Source organism: Clinocottus analis, unplaced genomic scaffold (genome assembly GCF_023055335.1).
Source record: "Clinocottus analis isolate CAN_PGR_092001 unplaced genomic scaffold, fCliAna1.0.p SCAF_30, whole genome shotgun sequence".
In the NCBI taxonomy this organism is placed as follows: domain Eukaryota; kingdom Metazoa; phylum Chordata; class Actinopteri; order Perciformes; family Cottidae; genus Clinocottus; species Clinocottus analis.
The window spans coordinates 178,596-200,497 of record NW_027176043.1 but is presented as its reverse complement, the minus strand read 5'-3'; the positions used below and the strand labels follow the sequence as shown (position 1 = coordinate 200,497).

Below are 21,902 nucleotides of genomic sequence, written 5' to 3'. Positions count from 1 at the left end.
TGAGAAATATACATACATGCATATGAGAATACTGTACATACAGCCTGGTCCTGTTTATTGAGCCTGATCATGTTCACTCAGCCTGTCCCTCTTCACTGATCCTGGCCCTCCTCACCGAGCCTGGTCGTCTTCACTGACCCTGTTCCTGTTCACACAGCTCCTCTTCACTGAGGACGGTTGTCTTCACTGGGCATGGTCATCTTTACTGAGCCTAGCCTTGTTCACAGAGCCTGGTCATTTTGTGAGAACTATACATACATACATACATACATACATACATACATACATACATACATACATACATACATACATACATACATACGTATTAAAAAACAATACAGACATATGAAAAAACACTGCACATACAGCCTTCACCTGGTGACTGAGCCTGTGAAGGTTCACTGAGCCTGTGCCTGTTCACTGAGCCTGGTCCTGTTGTGACAACTACACACACACACACACACACATATGAAAACACTATACATAAATGTGAAAACACTACACATACATATGAAAAAACACTGTACATGCAGCCTTCATCTGGTGACTGGGCCTGTGCCTGTTTACTGAGCCTAGTCCTGTTCACACAGCCTGGTCCTGGTCACTGAGCCTGGTGCTGTTTACACAGCCTGGTCTTCTTCACTGAGCCTGGTCCTGTCGAAAAGCGTTTAGTTAGAGTTTGAGGACGGGGAGGTGACAACCACGATGAGCCCCTGCACACAGACACACACACACACACACACACACACACACACACACACACACACACACCAAGGTTCAAACAGAAAAGGGAGGTTTTATCAGAGGCTGAAAAGCTGAAAGTTTGAAGCTAAAGTAATTGAAAAGACAGAGAAAGAATATGCTTTGTGGACTTGGAGAAGGCTTTCGACCGGGTCCCTCGGGAGTACGGGGTGCCGGATCCGTTGGCGCGGGCTATCCGGTCTCTGTACGCCTGCAGTACGCGTTGCGTCCGTATCCTCGGTAATATTAACGTTCCCGGTGGGTGTTGGTCTCCGCCAGGCGAGCCCTTTATCACCGGTCCTGTTTGTGACTTTCGTGGACGGGATTTCTAGACGCGGCCGGGGTCAGCGCCTCCAAATCCGAGGCCGTGGTTCTCTGCCGGAGACCGGTGGATTGCTCCCGTCGGGTGGGAACAACATGCCTGCCCGAAGCGAAGGAGTTCAAGTACCTCGGGGTCTCGTTCGCGAGCGAGGGTAAGGCGGAGCGGGAGATCGGGCGGATCGGTGCGGCCGCAGCAGTAGAACGGGCGCTGTACCGGTCCGTCTTGGCGAAGAGGGAGCCGAGTCGGAAGGCGAAGCTCTCCATTTACTGCTCGGTCTACGTTCCAGCCCTCGCCTGTGGACACTAACTCTGGGTCGTGACCGAAAGAACGAGGTAGCGGACACGAGCCGACGAAACGAGCTTCCTCCGTAGGGTGGCCGGGCTCGGCCTTAGAGATAGGGTGAGCAGCTCGGACATCAGGAGGGAGCTCGGAGTCGAGCCGCTACTGCTTCGTATCGAAAGGAGTCAGCTGGGGGTGGTTCGGGCATCAAATCCGGATGCCTCCTGGACGCCTCCCGTGAGAAGTTTTCCAGGCACGTCCAACTGGGAAGAGGCCCCGGGGAAGACCCAGGACACGCTGGAGGGATTATAGCTCTCCCGGCTGGCTTGGGAACGTCTCGAGGTCCCCCAGAACGAGCTGGAAAATGTTGCAGGTGAGAGAGGAAGCCTGGGTCGGTCTGCCGGGTGTGCTGCCACCGCGACCCGACCCCGGATAAGCGGCGGAAAATGAATGTATGGACGGAGAAAGAATAAAGAGAGAGAGAGAATAAAGAGAGACAGAGAGAATAAATAGAGAGAGACAGAGAGAGAGAGAGAGAGAGAGAGAGAGAGAGAGAGAGAGAGAGAGAGAGAGAGAGAATGTAAAAAGCCTTATTGTTCGTGTACTCACCCTTGACAGAAGCAGTGGAAATCTGGTCAGACCTGAAGAAAGGAGACTTCTGTCTCCACAAGCTTGAACAACATACTTGCACCCCCCCGCCCCTCCTTCCTTTGGTTATTACCTCTACCAGTGCATCCGTTGCACCGTTCTCTTCCTCTCTGTCCGAGCTCAATCGATCCAGCCAATATGAAGCGGCAGGGATGAGAGTTGGAGAGTTGAACCAAATCCGAGGCCGTGGTTCTCTGCCGGAAACCGGTGGATCGCTCCCTTCGGGTGGGGACAACACGCCTGCCCCAAGCGAAGGAGTTCAAGTACCTCGGGGTCTCGTTCACAAGCGAGGGTAAGGCGGAGTGGGAGATCGACGGGCGGATCGGTGCGGCCGCAGCAGTAACACAGGCGCTGCACCGGTTCGTCTTGGCGAAGAGGGAGCTGAGTCGGAAGGCGAAGCTCTGCATTTACTGGTCGGTCTACGTTCCAAACCCTCGCCTGTGGACACGAACTCTGGGTCGTGACCGAAAGAACGAGGTAGCGGATACAAGCGGCTGAAATGAGCTTCCTCCATAGGGTGGCCAAGAGAGAGAGAGAGAGAGAGAGAGAGAGAGAGAGAGAGAGAGAGAGAGAGAGAGAGAGAGAGAGAGAGAGAGAGAGAGAATGTAAAAAGCCTTATTTGTCATGTACTCACCCTTGATAGAAGCAGTGGACATCTGGTCAGACCCGAAGGAAAGAGACTTCTGTCTCCACAAGCTTAAACAACATACTCGCAGCCCTCCCTTCCTCTGGTTATCACCTCTTCCAGTGCATCCGTTGCACCGTTCTCTTCCTCTCTGTCCGAGCTCAATCGCTCCAGTCGTTAGGGAGGCCTTGATCACCGCACCTCTGCACACACACACACACCAAGGTTGAAACAGAAAAAAAGAGAGGGGAGGGGGGGTTGTCAAAGGCACATTCCTGTGTCAGTCCGTTATCTCACCTCGCGCCAGCAAAGTAACTCAGGCTTCTTCTCCCCCCTTCCTCTCACATCCACACAGGCTGCTGCGACTCTGCTAACAGGGCTTTTCCAAAATGATATATTTTTTTTAAAACTCGCTCAAAGGCTCAAAACTCCTCATAAAACAACCAAAGTGCTTGAAATGCAAACATCTTATTACATTGATGTATTGAATCGAGTCCTATGAGCACAAGTCGGCAGACCCTTTAGAAAAACATATCTGCTCTGTTAACGGCATGCCGACATGCCGAGGAACTCGCGGTCCTACTTCGACTTCTAGCCGCTCGTGTTCTTCCTTAATGGCCAAGTCAAGTGGGGCTTCCCTCTCTCAGACACACACACACACACGCACACACACACACACACACACACACACACACACACACACACACACACACACAGACTCTAGAAAAGGCTGCGATGTCGTGAGCGATGAACCGAGTGGAGTTATCTAAAAGTTTTGTAACGTGTAAAAAGCCTTATTTGTCATGTACTCACCACCCTTGATAGAATCAGTGGACATCTGGTCAGACCTGAAGAAAGGAGACTTCTGTCTCCACAAGCTTGAACAACATACTCGCAGCCCTCCCTTCCTCTAGTAATAACGTCTTCCAGTGCATCCGTTGGACCGTTCTCTTCCTCTCTGTCCGAGCTCAATCGTTCCAGTCGTTAGGGAGGCCTTGATCACCCGCACCTCTGCACACACACACACACACACACACACACACCAAGGTTGAAACACACAAAAAGAGGGCAGGGATGTTGTCAGAGGCACATTCCTGTGCCAGTCCGTTATCTCACCTCGCGCCAGCAAAAGTAACTCAGGCTTCTTCTCCCCCCTTCCTCTCACATCCACACAGGCTGCTGCGACTCTGCTGGCAGGGCTTTTCTAAAATGATTTTTTTTTTAAAACTCGCTCAAAGGCTCAAAACTCCTCATAAAACAACCAAAGTGCTTGAAATGCAAACATCTTATTACATTGATGTATTGAATCAAGTCCCATGAGCACAAGTCTGCAGACCCTTTAGAAAAACATATCCGCTCTGTTAAAAGCATGCCGACATGCCGAGGAACACATGGTCCTACTTCGACTTCTAGCCGCTGGTGTTCTTTCTTAATGGCCAAGTCAAGTGGGGCTTCCCTGTCTCAGACACACACACACACACACACACACACACACACACACACACACACACACACACACACACACACACACACACACACACACACACACACACGCACACAGACTCTACAAAAGGCTGCGATGTCTTGAGCAATGAACCGAGTGGAGTTATCTAAAAGTTTTGTAACCTGTAAAAAGCCTTATTGGTCATGTACTCACCACCCTTGATAGAATCAGTGGACATCTGGTCAGACCTGAAGAAAGGAGACTTTTGTCTCCACAAGCTTGAACAACATACTCGCAGCCCTCCCTTCCTCTGGTTATCACCTCTTCCAGTGCATCCGTTGCACCGTTCTCTTGCTCTCTGTCCGAGCTCAATCGCTCCAGTCGTTAGGGAGGCCTTGATCACCCGCACCTCTGCACACACACACACACACACACACACACACACACACACACACACACACACACACACACACACACACACACACACACACCAAGGTTAAAACAGAAGAAAAGAGGGGAGGGGTGTTGTCAGATGCACATTCCTGTGCCGGTCCGTTATCTCAACTCGCGCCAGCAAAGTAACTCAGGGCCTGGTTCCTCCTCATCTCTCTCTTTATCGCTCTCACTGGCCTCCTCCTCTGCTCTGTCTCTCTCTCTCTCTCTCTCTCTCTCTCTCTCTCTCTCTCTCTCTCTCTCTCTCTCTCTCTCTCTCTCTCTCTGTCTCTGTCTCTATCTCTAGTTCGTGGAGCGGGACACGAAAACAGGCGACTCGAACGTTGAGCGGCTTGTGCGTGTGCGTCGTCTCAGTTCTCTACAAACTTGTCAAGAACGTTTCCCCCCAACCCCATTCCTCTCTCAGACACACACACACACATGCAAACAGGCTCCTGCATCTCTGCAGACAGGGCTTTTCCAAATTGATATTTTTCATAAAACCCATTCGAAGTCGCAAAACTCCTCATAACACAACCAAGGTGCTTAAAATGTAAACATCACATTACATTGATGTATTGAATTAGGTCCTATGAGCACAAGTCTGCAGACCCTTTGGAAAACATATCTGCTCTGTTAGCAGCGTGCCGACATGCGGAGGAACTCGTGGTCGGACTTGTGCACTATTCCCCCGTTGCGTTTCCAAATCAGAGGTCAGTTTGCAAGTGGAGAACCAGACCCGCCGCGAGAGAATGAATGACATTGCAACGGAAGGCACAGCCAACGCCGGCACTACATTAAGCGCTCTGTTCCTCATCATCTCTCTCTTTATCGCTCTCACTGGCCTCCTCCTCTGCTCTGTCTCTCTGTCTCTGTCTCTATCTCCAGTTTGTGGAGCGGGACACGAAAACAGGCGACTCGACCGTTGAACGGCTTGTGCGTGTGCGTCGTCTCAGCTCTCTACAAACTTGTCAAGAACGTTTCCCCCACCCAACCCCATTCCTCTCTCAGACACACACACACACACACACACACACACACACACACACACACACACACACACACACACACACACACATCCAAACAGGCTCCCGCGACTCTGCAGACAGGGCTTTTCCAAAATGATATTTTTCATAAAACTCATTCGAAGGCTCAAAACCCCTCATGAAACAACCAAAGTGCTTGAAATGTAAACATCGCACTACATTGATGTATTGAATTAGGTCCTGTGAGCACAAGTCTGCAGACCCTATGGAAAACATATCTGCTCTGTTAGCAGCGTGCCGACATGCCGAGGAACTCGTGGTCAGACTTGTGCACTATTCCCCCGTTGCGTTTCCAAATCAGAGGTCAGGTGGCATCTGGAGAACCAGACCCGCCGCGAGAGAATGAATGACATTGCAACGGAAGGCACAGCCAACACCGGCACTACATTAAGCGCTCTGTTCCTCATCATCTCTCTCTTTATCGCTCTCACTGGCCTCCTCCTCTGCTCTGTCTCTGTCTCTATCTCCAGTTTGTGGAGCGGGACACGAAAACAGGCGACTCGACCGTTGAACGGCTTGTGCGTGTGCGTCGTCTCAGCTCTCGACAAACTTGTCAAGAAGGCTACCGGGCCGTCGTCTCAGTTCTCTACAAACTTGTCAAGAAGGTTTCCCCCACCCAACCCCATTCCTCTCTCAAACACACACATCCATCCAAACAGGCTCCTGCGACTGTGCAGACAGGGCTTTTCCAAAATTATATATTTTCATAAAACTCATTCAAAGTCTCAAAACTCCTCATAACACAACCAACGTGCTTGAAATGTAAACATCGCATTACATTGATGTATTGAATCAGGTCCTGTGAGCACAAGTCTGCAGACCCTTTGGAAAAAATATCTGCTCTGTTAGCAGCGTGCCGACATGCCGAGGAACTCGTGGTCGGACTTGTGCACTATTCGCCCGTTGCGTTTCCAAATCAGTGGTCAGTTTGCAACTGTTGAACCAGACCCGCCGTGAGAGAATGAATGACATTGCAACGGAAGGCACAGCCAACGCCGGCACTACAGCAAGCGCTCTGTTCCTCATCATCTCTCTCTTTATCGCTCTCACTGTCCTCCTCCTCTGCTCTCTCTTTTTCTGTCTCTCTCTCTCTGTCTCTGTCTCTATCTCTAGTTTGTGGAGCGGGACACGAAAACAGTCGACTCGACCGTTGAACGGCTTGTGCGTGTGCACATATCTTCGTCAGAGGCAAATCCCTGAATCGGGCCGTCGTCTCAGTTCTCTACAAACTTGTCAAGAAGGTTTTCCGCCACCCAACCCCATTCCTCTCTCGGACACACACACACACACACACACACACACACACACACACACACACACACACACACACACACACACACACACACACACTCCACGGAGCCCGGCTCGCCCGCCAAACGGGCGAACCGACGTTCGGATTCGGTCGCGGCGGCGGCCCGCCCCTCGGGCAATCGCGGAATCGTCAAAGGCCCGGTCCCGGTCCCGGTCCCTGTCCCGGTCGCGGTCCCTCTCTCGATCGACGCTGTCGGACGCAACTCTCCACGCTCTCAGCAGCGGCGGCGTCGCTTGGTCCGCCCACTGCGGAAACATCACCCGTCGCCTGGCTTCTCGAGCGGGAGCGGAATCGTCCCAGGCCGGCACGGTGGCGGCCAGAGCCCATTCGATCGGCCTGGACGGGATCGCTTTCCAGCCGTTCGACCCGCCCCTTGCTTCTCGTTCTATGAAAGGGGTGTACTTATACGCTGTATTTATACACAATTTATTCACATCTGCGTAATCCCGCGGTCGGCTTCGTTGGTGCGCTCGCTCTGATCGAAGGCTCTTTAGCCAAGACGCGAGACGTCATTTCGTACGTGTCCAGATTGTAAAGCCCTCTGAGGCGTTTACCAAAAAAAAGAAAATAATAATAATAATGTGTATTTGTTATTCTGAGCTATTCAAAATAAACTGAATTGATTCAAATTGAAATGAGGTGTCACAAGTTGTTATGTGCGAATAAGGACGCTATGAAAGGGGTGTACTTATACGCTGTATTTATACACAATTTATTCACATCTGCGTAATCACGCTGTCGGCCTCGTTGGTGTGCTCGCGCTGATCGAAGGCTCTTTAGCAAAGTCAGATTGACTCCGCAGGACACGAATGAGACAGGAAGGAGTGAGGACAACACGAGGGTTAAGTAATTAATGTGAATACTTTTGACACCGCTGCTTACGGGCAGTATGAAAGCTTAAGTATTTATGAAAGTATCATACAATTTGAAGTTCTGATGTGCTGAGAACCTTTATTTATGGAATTTTTTTTTTTTTAGAAAAAGAATTGTTTAAGAAAATGTAGTTTTCAACTCCGTTCAGCCTAAAATGTCGTTTATGAAAATGAGTAAATGCAGCTTTCGGGCAGTAGAGACATGGAAGCTTCAGGTATTCATTAAAAGCTCATATAATTTGTAGTTCCGCTGTTTTGAAACTCTAGATGGAAAATTTAAAAAATAAAAAATTCTTTAAGAAAATCAAGTTTTCAACTCTGTTCAGTCTGAAACGTCGTTTAAGAGCATAAAAATGGGTAACTCCATCTTACGGGCAGTATAGTGATGAAAGCTTCAGGTATTCATTAAAAGCTCATATAATTTGTAGTTCCGCTGTTTTGAAACTCTAGATGGAAAATTTAAAAAATAAAAAATTCTTTAAGAAAATCAAGTTTTCAACTCTGTTCAGTCTGAAACGTCGTTTAAGAGCATAAAAATGGGTAACTCCATCTTACGGGCAGTATAGTGATGAAAGCTTCAGGTATTCATGAACATATCATACAATTTGATGTTTCGATGTTCTGAGATACATTCTTGATGGAAAATATAAAAAAAATGAATTCTTTAAGAAAATCTAGTTTTCAACTCTGTTCAGTCTGAAACGTCGTTTAAGAGCATAAAAATGGGTAACTGCAGCTTACGAGCAGTAGTGTGATGAAAGCTTCAGGTATTCATGAAAGTATCATACAATTTGAAGTTCCTATGTTCTGAGACACATTCTTTATTGGAAATATTAAAAAAAAAGAATTCTTTAAGAAAATCAAGTTTTCAACTCTGTTCAGTCTGAAACGTCGTTTAAGAGCATAAACATGGGTAACTCCATCTTACGGGCAGTATAGTGATGAAAGCTTCAGGTTTTCATGAACATATCATACAATTTGAATTTCTGATGTTCTGAGACGCTTTCTTGATGGAAAATACAAAAAAATGAAATCTTTAAGAAAATCTAGTTTTCAACTCTGTTCAGTCTGAAACGTCGTTTAAGAGCATAAAAATGGGTAACTGCAGCTTACGGGCAGTACAGTGAGGAACGCTTCAGGTATTTATGAACGTATCATACAATTTGAAGTTCCTTTGTTCTGAGACACATTCTTTATTGGAAATATTAAAAAAAAGAATTCTTTAAGAAAATCAAGTTTTCAACTCTGTTCAGTCTGAAACGTCGTTTAAGCGCATAAAAATGGGTAACTCCATCTTACGGGCAGTATAGTGATGAAAGCTTCAGGTATTCATGAACATATCATACAATTTGATGTTCCGATGTTCTGAGATACTTTCTTGATGGAAAATATAAAAAAAATAATTCTTTAAGAAAATCAAGTTGTCAACTCTGTTCAGTCTGAAACGTCGTTTAAGAGCATGAAAACGAGTAAATGCAGCTTACGAGCAGTATAGTGATGAACGCTTCAGGTTTCATGAACATATTACACAATTTGATATTCCAATGTTCTGAGACGCTTTCATGATGGAAAATATAAAAAAAAAAAGACTTCTTTAAGAAAATCAAGTTTTCAACTCTGTTCAGTCTGAAACGTTGTTTAAGAGCATAAAAATGGGTAACTCCATCTTACGGGCAGTATAGTGATGAAAGCTTTAGGTATTCATGAACATATCATACAATTTGAATTTCTGATGTTCTGAGACGCTTTCTTGATGGAAAATATAAAAAAATGAAATCTTTAAGAAAATCAAGTTTTCAACTCTGTTCAGTCTGAAACGTCGTTTAAGAGAATAAAAATGGGTAACTGCAGCTTATGGGCAGTACAGTGATGAACGCTTCAGGTATTTATGAAAGTATCATACAATTTGAAGTTCCTATGTTCTGAGACACATTCTTTATTGGAAATATTTAAAAAAAAGAATTTTTTAAGAAAATCAAGTTTTCAACTCTGTTCAGTCTGAAACGTCGTTTAAGAGCATAAAAATGGGTAACTCCATCTTACGGGCAGTATAGTGATGAAAGCTTCAGGTATTCATGAACATATCATACAATTTGAATTTCTGATGTTCTGAGACGCTTTCTTGATGGAAAATATAAAAAAATGAAATCTTTAAGAACATCTAGTTTTCAACTCTGTTCAGTCTGAAACGTCGTTTAAGAGCATAAAAATGAGTAAATGCAGCTTACGAGCAGTATAGTGATGAAAGCTTCAGGTTTCATGAACATATTACACAATTTGATGTTCCGATGTTCTGAGATACTTTCTTGATGGAAAATATAAAAAAAATAATTCTTTAAGAAAATCAAGTTGTCAACTCTGTTCAGTCTGAAACGTCGTTTAAGAGCATAAAAATGGGTAACTCCATCTTACGGGCAGTATAGTGATGAAAGCTTCAGGTATTCATGAACTTATCTTACAATTTGATGTTCCGATGTTCTGAGATACTTTCTTGATGGAAAATATAAAAAAAATAATTCTTTAAGAAAATCAAGTTGTCAACTCTGTTCAGTCTGAAAGGTCGTTTAAGAGCATACAAATGAGTAAATGCAGCGTACGAGCAGTATAGTGATGAAAGCTTCAGGTATTTAAGAAAGTATCATACAATTTGAAATTCCGATGTTTGAAGACGCTTTCTTGATGGAAAATATAAAAAAAATGAATTCTTAAAGAAAATCTAGTTTTCAACACTGTTCAGTGTGAAACGTCGATTAAGAGCATACAAATGAGAAAATGCAGATTACGGGCAGAGGTGACTTAAGTAGGAATTTTGAGTATCTATACTTTACTGGAGTATTTATTTTTCAGACTACTTTTTACTTCTACTCTTTACGTTTTCACGCAAATATCTGTACTTTCTACTCCCTACTTTTTTAAAAATAGCCTCGTTACTATTTCATTTTGGTTTGTTTTTCATTCCGGTTAGCCAGATAAATCGCGCCATCCGGATAGAGTGAATTTGATTGTGGTTGGATGAGAAGTATATACCATTCCGACACCCTATTGGTTTTTTACGCGATGCACCTGAACATGACACAAATCAACCGTTACAATCACGTCACTCTCAAGCAAGAACAGCAGAGAAGCCGATTGCAAATATGTCCGTCTCGGAGAACGCGCGACGAGAAATACGCGCCGCCGAATAGCTGTTGTGCCGGGAGGGACAGTCACGTAAAATGCGTGAGACTTGAGAGCCCCGATACTTCCGTCTCTCTGCTCCTCTCTGCCGGCGGTTCCCCGGTTGCGCGGGTTTCTCCAGCGACTGTCTGTTTGACGTAAATACGATGTCTATACAGTTGATAGGTTTACAGATGCGCTCCATAGCGGGGAGTTTAAAAAGGAACCAACGCGCCTATGACTTTTTTTTTGCCATGAGATATGGCTGGTATGGACTTTTTTCAACATACATATTACAATACTTATAGGCAACTAGTTATTATCATGTCTTCCGCTCCATGAAATGCATGTTAATGCTCAGTAGTACACATATGGTACTTTCATTGTAATAAAATGTGATCATTTTCAATGGGCATATATATATGCAGCTGAAACAGGTAGCCTAGTGCATCCCACATTTTTCAATATATACCATTTCAATACAACACTATGGCCTTTAGAAAAATGATTGTTTGGGGGCACTATAGGCCCCTGAGACGCTGCTTAAGAAATCGTACTGAATGGGAAAAAGAAATTCCCCTTACATTACTTTTACTGTTTTACTTTTAAGTAGTTTTGAAACCCAGTACTTTTATACTTTTACTTAAATAAAAAGCTTGAGTTGATACTTCTACTTTTACAAAAGTATTTCTATATCCTAGTATCTATACTTCTACTTAACCCTCCTGTTGCCTTCTGGGTCGAAAAGACACACGTTCGAGTGTTTATGTATATGTGTGTATCGCGGTCTCAGGGTCACAAAATGATCAGCTGTATACGTATGAATGCATGCATGCACGTATGAATCCCTAAAGCCCGTCGTCCTCGGGTCAAAACGACCCGCGTCTTTCCACCGAGCCCTCGTCGTCGCCCTGGGGTCTGTTCGACCCTCGAGTTTGAGCGAGCCCTCGGCCTGTCCCCCGGGTCATACTGACCCGTGTTTATCGCCGAGCTCCCAGCCTCGTCCCCCGGGGTCAGACTGACCCGCGTATATTGCTGAGCTCCCGGCCTCGTCCCCGGGGTCAGAATGAACCGCGTATATCACCGAGCTCTCGGCCCACGTCCCCGGGGTCAGAATGACCCGGGTTTATCGTCGAGTTCCCGGCCCCCGTCCCCGGGGTCAGAATGACCCGCGTTTATCGTCGAGCTCTCGGCCCACGTCCCCGGGGTCTGAATGACCCTCGTTTATAGCCGAGCTCCCGCCCTCGCCGTCGTCCCCGGGGTCAGAATGACCCGTGAGCCCTCGGCCTCGTCCTCGGGTCGAAACGACCCGAGTTTTACGTTGTATTACAAGTCATCCCGTATGCTAAATGTAATAAATAAATGGTACAAATAAAGACATGACAAGACAGTCGCATTGTATTTTTTTTTCTTACATTTATTTAGTCATCACCAGTGTTACAAGCAACGACAAAGAACACACACACACACACACACACACACACACACACTCACACACACACACACACACACACACACACACACACACGCACACACACAAACACGCACACACACACACACACACACACACACACACACACACACACACACACACACACACACACTCCACGGAGCCCGGCTTGCCCGCCAAACGGGCGAACCGACGTTCGGATTCGGTCGCGGCGGCGGCCCGCCCCTCGGGCAATCGCGGAATCGTCAAAGGCCCGGTTCCGGTCCCTGTCCCGGTCGCGGTCCCTCTCTCGATCGACGCTGTCGGACGCAACTCTCCACGCTCTCAGCAGCAGCGGCGTCGCTTGGTCCGCCCACTGCGGAAACATCACCCGTCGCCTGGCTTCTCGAGCTGGAGCGGAATCGTCCCAGGCCGGCACGGTGGCGGCCAGAGCCCATTCGATCGGCCTGGACGGGATCGCTTTCCAGCCGTTCGACCCGCCCCTTGCTTCTCGTTCTATGAAAGGGGTGTACTTATACGCTGTATTTATACACAATTTATTCACATCTGCGTAATCCCGCGGTCGGCTTTGTTGGTGCGCTCGCTCTGATCGAAGGCTCTTTAGCCAAGACGCGAGACGTCATTTCGTACGTGTCCAGATTGTAAAGCCCTCTGAGGCGTTTACCAAAAAAAAGAAAATAATAATAATAATGTGTATTTGTTATTCTGAGCTATTCAAAATAAACTGAATTGATTCAAATTGAAATGAGGTGTCACAAGTTGTTATATGCGAATAAGGACACTATGAAAGGGGTGTACTTATACGCTGTATTTATACACAATTTATTCACATCTGCGTAATCACGCTGTCGGCCTCGTTGGTGTGCTCGCGCTGATCGAAGGCTCTTTAGCAAAGTCAGATTGACTCCGCAGGACACGAATGAGACAGGAAGGAGTGAGGACAACACGAGGGTTAAGTAATTAATGTGAATACTTTTGACACCGCTGCTTACGGGCAGTATGAAAGCTTAAGTATTTATGAAAGTATCATACAATTTGAAGTTCTGATGTGCTGAGAACAAAGAACACACACACACACACACACACACACACACACACACACACACACACACACACACACACACACACTCCGTTCAGCCTAAAATGTCGTTTATGAAAATGAGTAAATGCAGCTTTCGGGCAGTAGAGACATGGAAGCTTCAGGTATTCATTAAAAGCTCATATAATTTGTAGTTCCGCTGTTTTGAAACACTTTCTTGATGGAAAATTTTAAAAAAAAGAATTCTTTAAGAAAATCAAGTTTTCAACTCTGTTCAGTCTGAAACGTCGTTTAAGAGCATAAAAACGAGTAAATGCAGCTTACGAGCAGTATAGTGATGAAAGCTTCAAGTATTTAAGAAAGTATTATACAATTTGAAGTTCCTATGTTCTGAGACACATTCTTTATTGGAAATATTAAAAAAAAAAAATTCTTTAAGAAATTCAAGTTTTCAACTCTGTTCAGTCTGAAACGTCGTTTAAGAGCATAAAAATGGGTAACTCCATCTTACGGGCAGTATAGTGATGAAAGCTTCAGGTTTTCATGAACATATCATACAATTTGAATTTCTGATGTTCTGAGAAGCTTTCTTGATGGAAAATATAAAAAAATGAAATCTTTAAGAAAATCTAGTTTTCAACTCTGTTCAGTCTGAAACGTCGTTTAAGAGCATAAAAATGAGTAAATGCAGCTTACGAGCAGTATAGTGATGAAAGCTTCAGGTTTCATGAACATATTACACAATTTGATGTTCCAATGTTCTGAGACGCTTTCATGATGGAAATTATAAAAAAAAAGAATTCTTTAAGAAAATCAAGTTTTCAACTCTGTTCAGTCTGAAACGTCGTTTAAGAGCATAAAAACGAGTAAATGCAGCTTACGAGCAGTATAGTGATGAAAGCTTCAGGTTTCATGAACATATTACACAATTTGATGTTCCAATGTTCTGAGACCCTTTCATGATGGAAATTATAAAAAAAAAAAGAATTCTTTAAGAAAATCAAGTTTTCAACTCTGTTCAGTCTAAAACGTCGTTTAAGAGCATAAAAATGGGTAACTCCATCTTACGGGCAGTAGTGTGATGAAAGCTTCAGGTATTCATGAACATATCATACAATTTGATGTTTCGATGTTCTGAGATATTTTCTTGATGGAAAATATAAAAAAATGAATTCTTTAAGAAAATCTAGTTTTCAACTCTGTTCAGTCTGAAACGTCGTTTAAGAGCATAAAAAAGAGTAACTGCAGCTTACGGGCAGTACAGTGATAAACGCTTCAGGTATTTATGAAAGTATCATACAATTTGAAGTTCCTATGTTCTGAGACACATTCTTTATTGGAAATATTTAAAAAAAAGAATTCTTTAAGAAATTCAAGTTTTCAACTCTGTTCAGTCTGAAACGTCGTTTAAGAGCATAAAAACGAGTAAATGCAGCTTACGAGCAGTATAGTGATGAAAGCTTCAAGTATTTAAGAAAGTATTATACAATTTGAAGTTCCTATGTTCTGAGACACATTCTTTATTGGAAATATTAAAAAAAAAAAATTCTTTAAGAAATTCAAGTTTTCAACTCTGTTCAGTCTGAAACGTCGTTTAAGAGCATAAAAATGGGTAACTCCATCTTACGGGCAGTATAGTGATGAAAGCTTCAGGTTTTCATGAACATATCATACAATTTGAATTTCTGATGTTCTGAGAAGCTTTCTTGATGGAAAATATAAAAAAATGAAATCTTTAAGAAAATCTAGTTTTCAACTCTGTTCAGTCTGAAACGTCGTTTAAGAGCATAAAAACGAGTAAATGCAGCTTACGAGCAGTATAGTGATGAAAGCTTCAGGTTTCATGAACATATTACACAATTTGATGTTCCAATGTTCTGAGACCCTTTCATGATGGAAATTATAAAAAAAAAAGAATTCTTTAAGAAAATCAAGTTTTCAACTCTGTTCAGTCTGAAACATCGTTTAAGAGCATAAAAATGGGTAACTCCATCTTACGGGCAGTATAGTGATGAAAGCTTCAGGTATTCATGAACATATCATACAATTTGATGTTTCGATGTTCTGAGATACTTTCTTGATGGAAAATATAAAAAAAATGAATTCTTTAAGAAAATCTAGTTTTCAACTCTGTTCAGTCTGAAACGTCGTTTAAGAGCATAAAAATGGGTAACTGCAGCTTACGAGCAGTAGTGTGATGAAAGCTTCAGGTATTCATGAAAGTATCATACAATTTGAAGTTCCTATGTTCTGAGACACATTCTTTATTGGAAATATTAAAAAAAAAGAATTCTTTAAGAAAATCAAGTTTTCAACTCTGTTCAGTCTGAAACGTCGTTTAAGAGCATAAACATGGGTAACTCCATCTTACGGGCAGTATAGTGATGAAAGCTTCAGGTTTTCATGAACATATCATACAATTTGAATTTCTGATGTTCTGAGACGCTTTCTTGATGGAAAATACAAAAAAATGAAATCTTTAAGAAAATCTAGTTTTCAACTCTGTTCAGTCTGAAACGTCGTTTAAGAGCATAAAAAAGAGTAACTGCAGCTTACGGGCAGTACAGTGATAAACGCTTCAGGTATTTATGAAAGTATCATACAATTTGAAGTTCCTATGTTCTGAGACACATTCTTTATTGGAAATATTAAAAAAAAAAAATTCTTTAAGAAATTCAAGTTTTCAACTCTGTTCAGTCTGAAACGTCGTTTAAGAGCATAAAAATGGGTAACTCCATCTTACGGGCAGTATAGTGATGAAAGCTTCAGGTTTTCATGAACATATCATACAATTTGAATTTCTGATGTTCTGAGAAGCTTTCTTGATGGAAAATATAAAAAAATGAAATCTTTAAGAAAATCTAGTTTTCAACTCTGTTCAGTCTGAAACGTCGTTTAAGAGCATAAAAATGAGTAAATGCAGCTTACGAGCAGTATAGTGATGAAAGCTTCAGGTTTTATGAACATATTACACAATTTGATGTTCCAATGTTCTGAGACGCTTTCATGATGGAAATTATAAAAAAAAAGAATTCTTTAAGAAAATCAAGTTTTCAACTCTGTTCAGTCTGAAACGTCGTTTAAGAGCATAAAAACGAGTAAATGCAGCTTACGAGCAGTATAGTGATGAAAGCTTCAGGTTTCATGAACATATTACACAATTTGATGTTCCAATGTTCTGAGACCCTTTCATGATGGAAATTATAAAAAAAAAAGAATTCTTTAAGAAAATCAAGTTTTCAACTCTGTTCAGTCTAAAACGTCGTTTAAGAGCATAAAAATGGGTAACTCCATCTTACGGGCAGTAGTGTGATGAAAGCTTCAGGTATTCATGAACATATCATACAATTTGATGTTTCGATGTTCTGAGATACTTTCTTGATGGAAAATATAAAAAAATGAATTCGTTAAGAAAATCAAGTTTTCAACTCTGTTCAGTCTGAAACGTCGTTTAAGAGCATAAAAAAAGAGTAACTGCAGCTTACGGGCAGTACAGTGATAAACGCTTCAGGTATTTATGAAAGTATCATACAATTTGAAGTTCCTATGTTCTGAGACACATTCTTTATTGGAAATATTTAAAAAAAAAAGAATTCTTTAAGAAATTCAAGTTTTCAACTCTGTTCAGTCTGAAACGTCGTTTAAGAGCATAAAAATGGGTAACTCCATCTTACGGGTAGTATAGTGATGAAAGCTTCAGGTTTTCATGAACATATCATACAATTTGAATTTCTGATGTTCTGAGACGCTTTCTTGATGGAAAATATAAAAAAATGAAATCTTTAAGAAAATCAAGTTTTCAACTCTGTTCAGTCTGAAACGTCGTTTAAGAGCATAAAAATGGGTAACTCCATCTTACGGGCAGTAGTGTGATGAAAGCTTCAGGTATTCATGAACATATCATACAATTAGATGTTTTCTATGTTCTGAGATACTTTCTTGATGGAAAATATAAAAAAATGAATTCTTTAAGAAAATCTAGTTTTCAACTCTGTTCAGTCTGAAACGTCGTTTAAGAGCATAAAAATGGGTAACTCCATCTTACGGGCAGTATAGTGATGAAAGCTTCAGGTTTTCATGAACATATCATACAATTTGATGTTCCAATGTTCTGAGACGCTTTCATGAGGGAAAATATTTTTTAAAAAAAGACTTCTTTAAGAAAATCAAGTTTTCAACTCTGTTCAGTCTGAAACGTCGTTTAAGAGCATAAAAATGGGTAACTCCATCTTACGAGCAGTATAGTGATGAAAGCTTCAGGTATTCATGAACATATCATACAATTTGAATTTCTGATGTTCTGAGACGCTTTCTTGATGGAAAATATAAAAAAAATGAATTCTTTAAGAAAATCTAGTTTTCAACACTGTTCAGTGTGAAACGTCGATTAAGAGCATACAAATGAGAAAATGCAGATTACGGGCAGAGGTGTCAAGTAACGAAGTTCAAATACTTCGTTCCTTTACTTAAGTAGGAATTTTGAGTATCTATACTTTACTGGAGTATTTGTTTTTCAGACTACTTTTACTCCTTACGTTTTCACGCAAATATCTGTACTTTCTACTCCCTACTTTTTAAAAAATAGCCTCGTTACTATTTCATTAGTTGGAATGCTGCAAGCATTCCAACTATTGTTCTTCAAATCTTTATTAAACTTATTATTATTATTATTATTATTATTATTCTATTTCTTCCATCCGTATTTTGGACCTCTTAAACTCCTTCATATTTTCAGCTACAGAAAAAAGTTCAATTATTCAAATATTCAGCTACTTAAGGACACGATAGCTATGCCTTTTCATATTTCTTACTTTTCAAATTTCCAAATTATTAAGCTTTTTATGATTTTTTTTATAATGGGACCCAATGGGGAAATCTTCAAATCATCTTCAACTTCAAACGTTTACAGTTTCTTCATATGTTGAGCTTGAGACGATATTTAAAATTTCAAATGTTGACAAAACCCTCAGCTATTAATCTACGCTTTTACATTTTTCATATCTTCTCAAATTTTAAAATTATTCAGCTTTTTATCAAATTAAAAATGAATGGTTTCCAATGAAGAACATCTTCAAATCCGCTTTCAACTCTTTAACAGGAGCCTTTTAGTCTGTGCATCTGCAGGCTGAAGGCACTTGAACGACCCCACACGCGAACGGGTGCGCACGTGCACGTGCGTGAACGGTCGCGCACGTAAACGGCCGTGCATGCACGTGAACGGCAGCATAAGTGAACGCTCACTAACGTGAAACGGCCGCGCGAACGGCAGCGCTAAAGTGTTATTATGGTCGCGTGCACGTTCGCGTGTGTGTGCGCGCGCGTGTGTGCAAGTCACTTCAGTTACAGACGTCAGGATTAACAGCGTCACTGACGTTCACTTTCTGAGGTTTAACAGATGGTTTTGTAGACACACGGCAAGCCAATAATATCAGGCGTATGACCAACTGCGCCTGTGGATCAGTGGTTAGCAACTCCGTCTTAGAAGCAAAGGGTCAGTGGTTCAAACCCCACCTATGGCTGACTTTAATTTTTTTTTTTAAAAAAAGCTTTTTTTTTTCTTCTCTTGGACTGGACACCCGGGCGGGCTGGGTCGTATGTTTGACACCCCTGATTTAGATGATGCAGTTTTCCTTTCAACTTTTCCAATTATACATTTAATTTTCAAATATATTCAGCTTTTTTAAGCTTTATTCAACTATATTTCACTATGTTCAGCTATATTTAGCAATTTCTTTCAAATATTTCAGCTTTATGCTTCAGCTTTTTTGCATTCCAACGCATTTTCAGCAGGAAATGCTCTTCCTAGTTTTGGTTTGTTTTTCATTCCGGTTAGCCAGATAAATCGCGCCATCCGGAAAGAGTGAATTTGATTGTGGTTGGATGAGAAGTATACAGCATTCCGACACCCTATTGGTTTTTTACGCGATGCACCTGAACATGACACAAATCAACCGTTACAATCACGTCACTCTCAAGCAAGAACAGCAGAGAAGCCGATTGCAAATATGTCCGTCTCGGAGAACGCGCGACGAGAAATACGCGCCGCCGACTGGATGTTGTGCCGGGAGGGACAGTCACGTTCAATGCGTGAGACTTGAGAGCCCCGATACTTCCGTCTCTCTGCTCCTCTCTGCCGGCGGTTCCCCAGTTGCGCGAGTTTCTCCAGCGACTGTCTGTTTGAGGTAAATAGGATGTCTATACAGTTGATAGGTTTACAGATGCGCTCCATAGCGGGGAGTTTGAAAAGGAACCAAAGCGCCTATGACTTTTTTTTGCCGTGAGATATGGCTGGTATGGACTTTTTTCAACATACATATTACAATACTTATAGGCCACTAGTTATTATCATGTCTTCCGCTCCATGAAATGCATGTTAATGCTCAGTAGTACACATATGGTACTTTCATTGTAATGTAATAAAATGTGATCATTTTCAATGGGCATATATATGCAGCTGAAACAGGCAGCCTAGTGCATCCCACATTTTTCAATATACCATTTTAATACAACATTATGGCCTTTAGAAAAATGATTGTTTTGAGGGGAGATGGGGAAATGCACTATAGGCCCCTGAGACGCGGCTTAAGAAATCGTACTGAATGGGAAAAAGAAATTCCCCTTACATTACTTTTACTGTTTTACTTTTAAGTAGTTTTGAAACCCAGTACTTTTATACTTTTACTTAAGTAAAAAGCTTGAGTTGATACTTCTACTTTTACAAAAGTATTTCTATATCCTAGTATCTATACTTCTACTTAACCCTCCTGTTGCCTTCTGGGTCGAAAAGACCCACGTTCGAGTGTTTATGTATATGTGTGTATCGCGGTCTCAGGGTCACAAAATGATCCACTACCAGTGTATACGTATGAATGCATGCATGTACGTATGAATCCCTAAAGCCCGTCGTCCTCGGGTCAAAACGACCCGAGTCTTTCCACCGAGCCCTCGCCGTCGCCAGACATGGCAAGACAGTTGCATTGTATTTTTTTTTCTTACATTTATTTAGTCATCACCAGTGTTACAAGCAACGACAAAGAACACACACACACACACACACACACACACACACACACACACACACACACACACACACACACACACACACACTCCACGGAGCCCGGCTCGCCCGCCAAACGGGCGAACCGACGTTCGGATTCGGTCGCGGCGGCGGCCCGCCCCTCGGGCAATCGCGGAATCGTCAAAGGCCCGGTCCCGGTCCCTGTCCCGGTCGCGGTCCCTCTCTCGATCGACGCTGTCGGACGCAACTCTCCACGCTCTCAGCTGCGGCGGCGTCGCTTGGTCCGCCCACTGCGGAAACATCACCCGTCGCCTGGCTTCTCGAGCTGGAGCGGAATCGTCCCAGGCCGGCACGGTGGCGGCCAGAGCCCATTCGATCGGCCTGGACGGGATCGATTTCCAGCCGTTCGACCCGCCCCTTGCTTCTCGTTCTATGAAAGGGGTGTACTTATACGCTGTATTTATACACAATTTATTCACATCTGCGTAATCCCGCGGTCGGCTTCGTTGGTGCGCTCGCTCTGATCGAAGGCTCTTTAGCCAAGACGCGAGACGTCATTTCGTACGTGTCCAGATTGTAAAGCCCTCTGAGGCGTTTACCAAAAAAAAGAAAATAATAATAATAATGTGTATTTGTTATTCTGAGCTATTCAAAATAAACTGAATTGATTCAAATTGAAATGAGGTGTCACAAGTTGTTATGTGCGAATAAGGACACTATGAAAGGGGTGTACTTATACGCAGTATTTATACACAATTTATTCACATCTGCGTAATCACGCGGTCGGCCAGGTTGGTGTGCTCGCGCTGATCGAAGGCTCTTTAGCAAAGTCAGATTGACTCCGCAGGACACGAATGAGACAGGAAGGAGTGAGGACAACACGAGGGTTAAGTAATTAATGTGAATACTTTTGATACCGCTGCTTACGGGCAGTATGAAAGCTTAAGTATTTATGAAAGTATCATAATATTTGAAGTTCTGATGTGCTGAGAACCTTTATTTATGGAATTGTTTTTTTTAAAAAAAGAATTGTTTAAGAAAATGTAGTTTTCAACTCCGTTCAGCCTAAAATGTCGTTTATGAAAATGAGTAAATGCAGCTTTCGGGCAGTAGAGACATGGAAGCTTCAGGTATTCATTAAAAGCTCATATAATTTGTAGTTCCGCTGTTTTGAAACACTTTCTTGATGGAAAATTTAAAAAAAAAAAAATTCTTTAATAAAATCTAGTTTTCAATTCTGTTCAGTCTGAAACGTCGTTTAAGAGTATAAAATAGGTAACTGCAGGTTACGGGCAGTATAGTGAGGTTACATGAGGCTTCAGGTTACATGAACATATTACACAATTTGATGTTCCGATGTTCTGAGACGCTTTCTTGATGGAAAATATAAAAAAAGGAATTCTTTAAGAAAATCTAGTTTTCAACTCTGTTCAGTCTGAAACGTCGTTTAAGAGCATAAAAATGGGTAACTCCATCTCACGGGCAGTATAGTGATGAAAGCTTCAGGTATTCATGAAC

General features: G+C 42.7%; 1 long non-coding RNA gene across 1 annotated transcript in view; it reads right to left on the bottom strand.

Moving 5' to 3' along the window:
- LOC137798638 (uncharacterized) overlaps positions 1-21,902 on the bottom strand; it is a 120,177-nt gene that overhangs the window by 2,840 nt on the left and 95,435 nt on the right. Inside the window, exon 2 of the long non-coding RNA XR_011079378.1 lies at positions 573-591. This is a non-coding gene — a long non-coding RNA (uncharacterized lncRNA). The remainder of the gene's footprint in view (positions 1-572; positions 592-21,902) is intronic.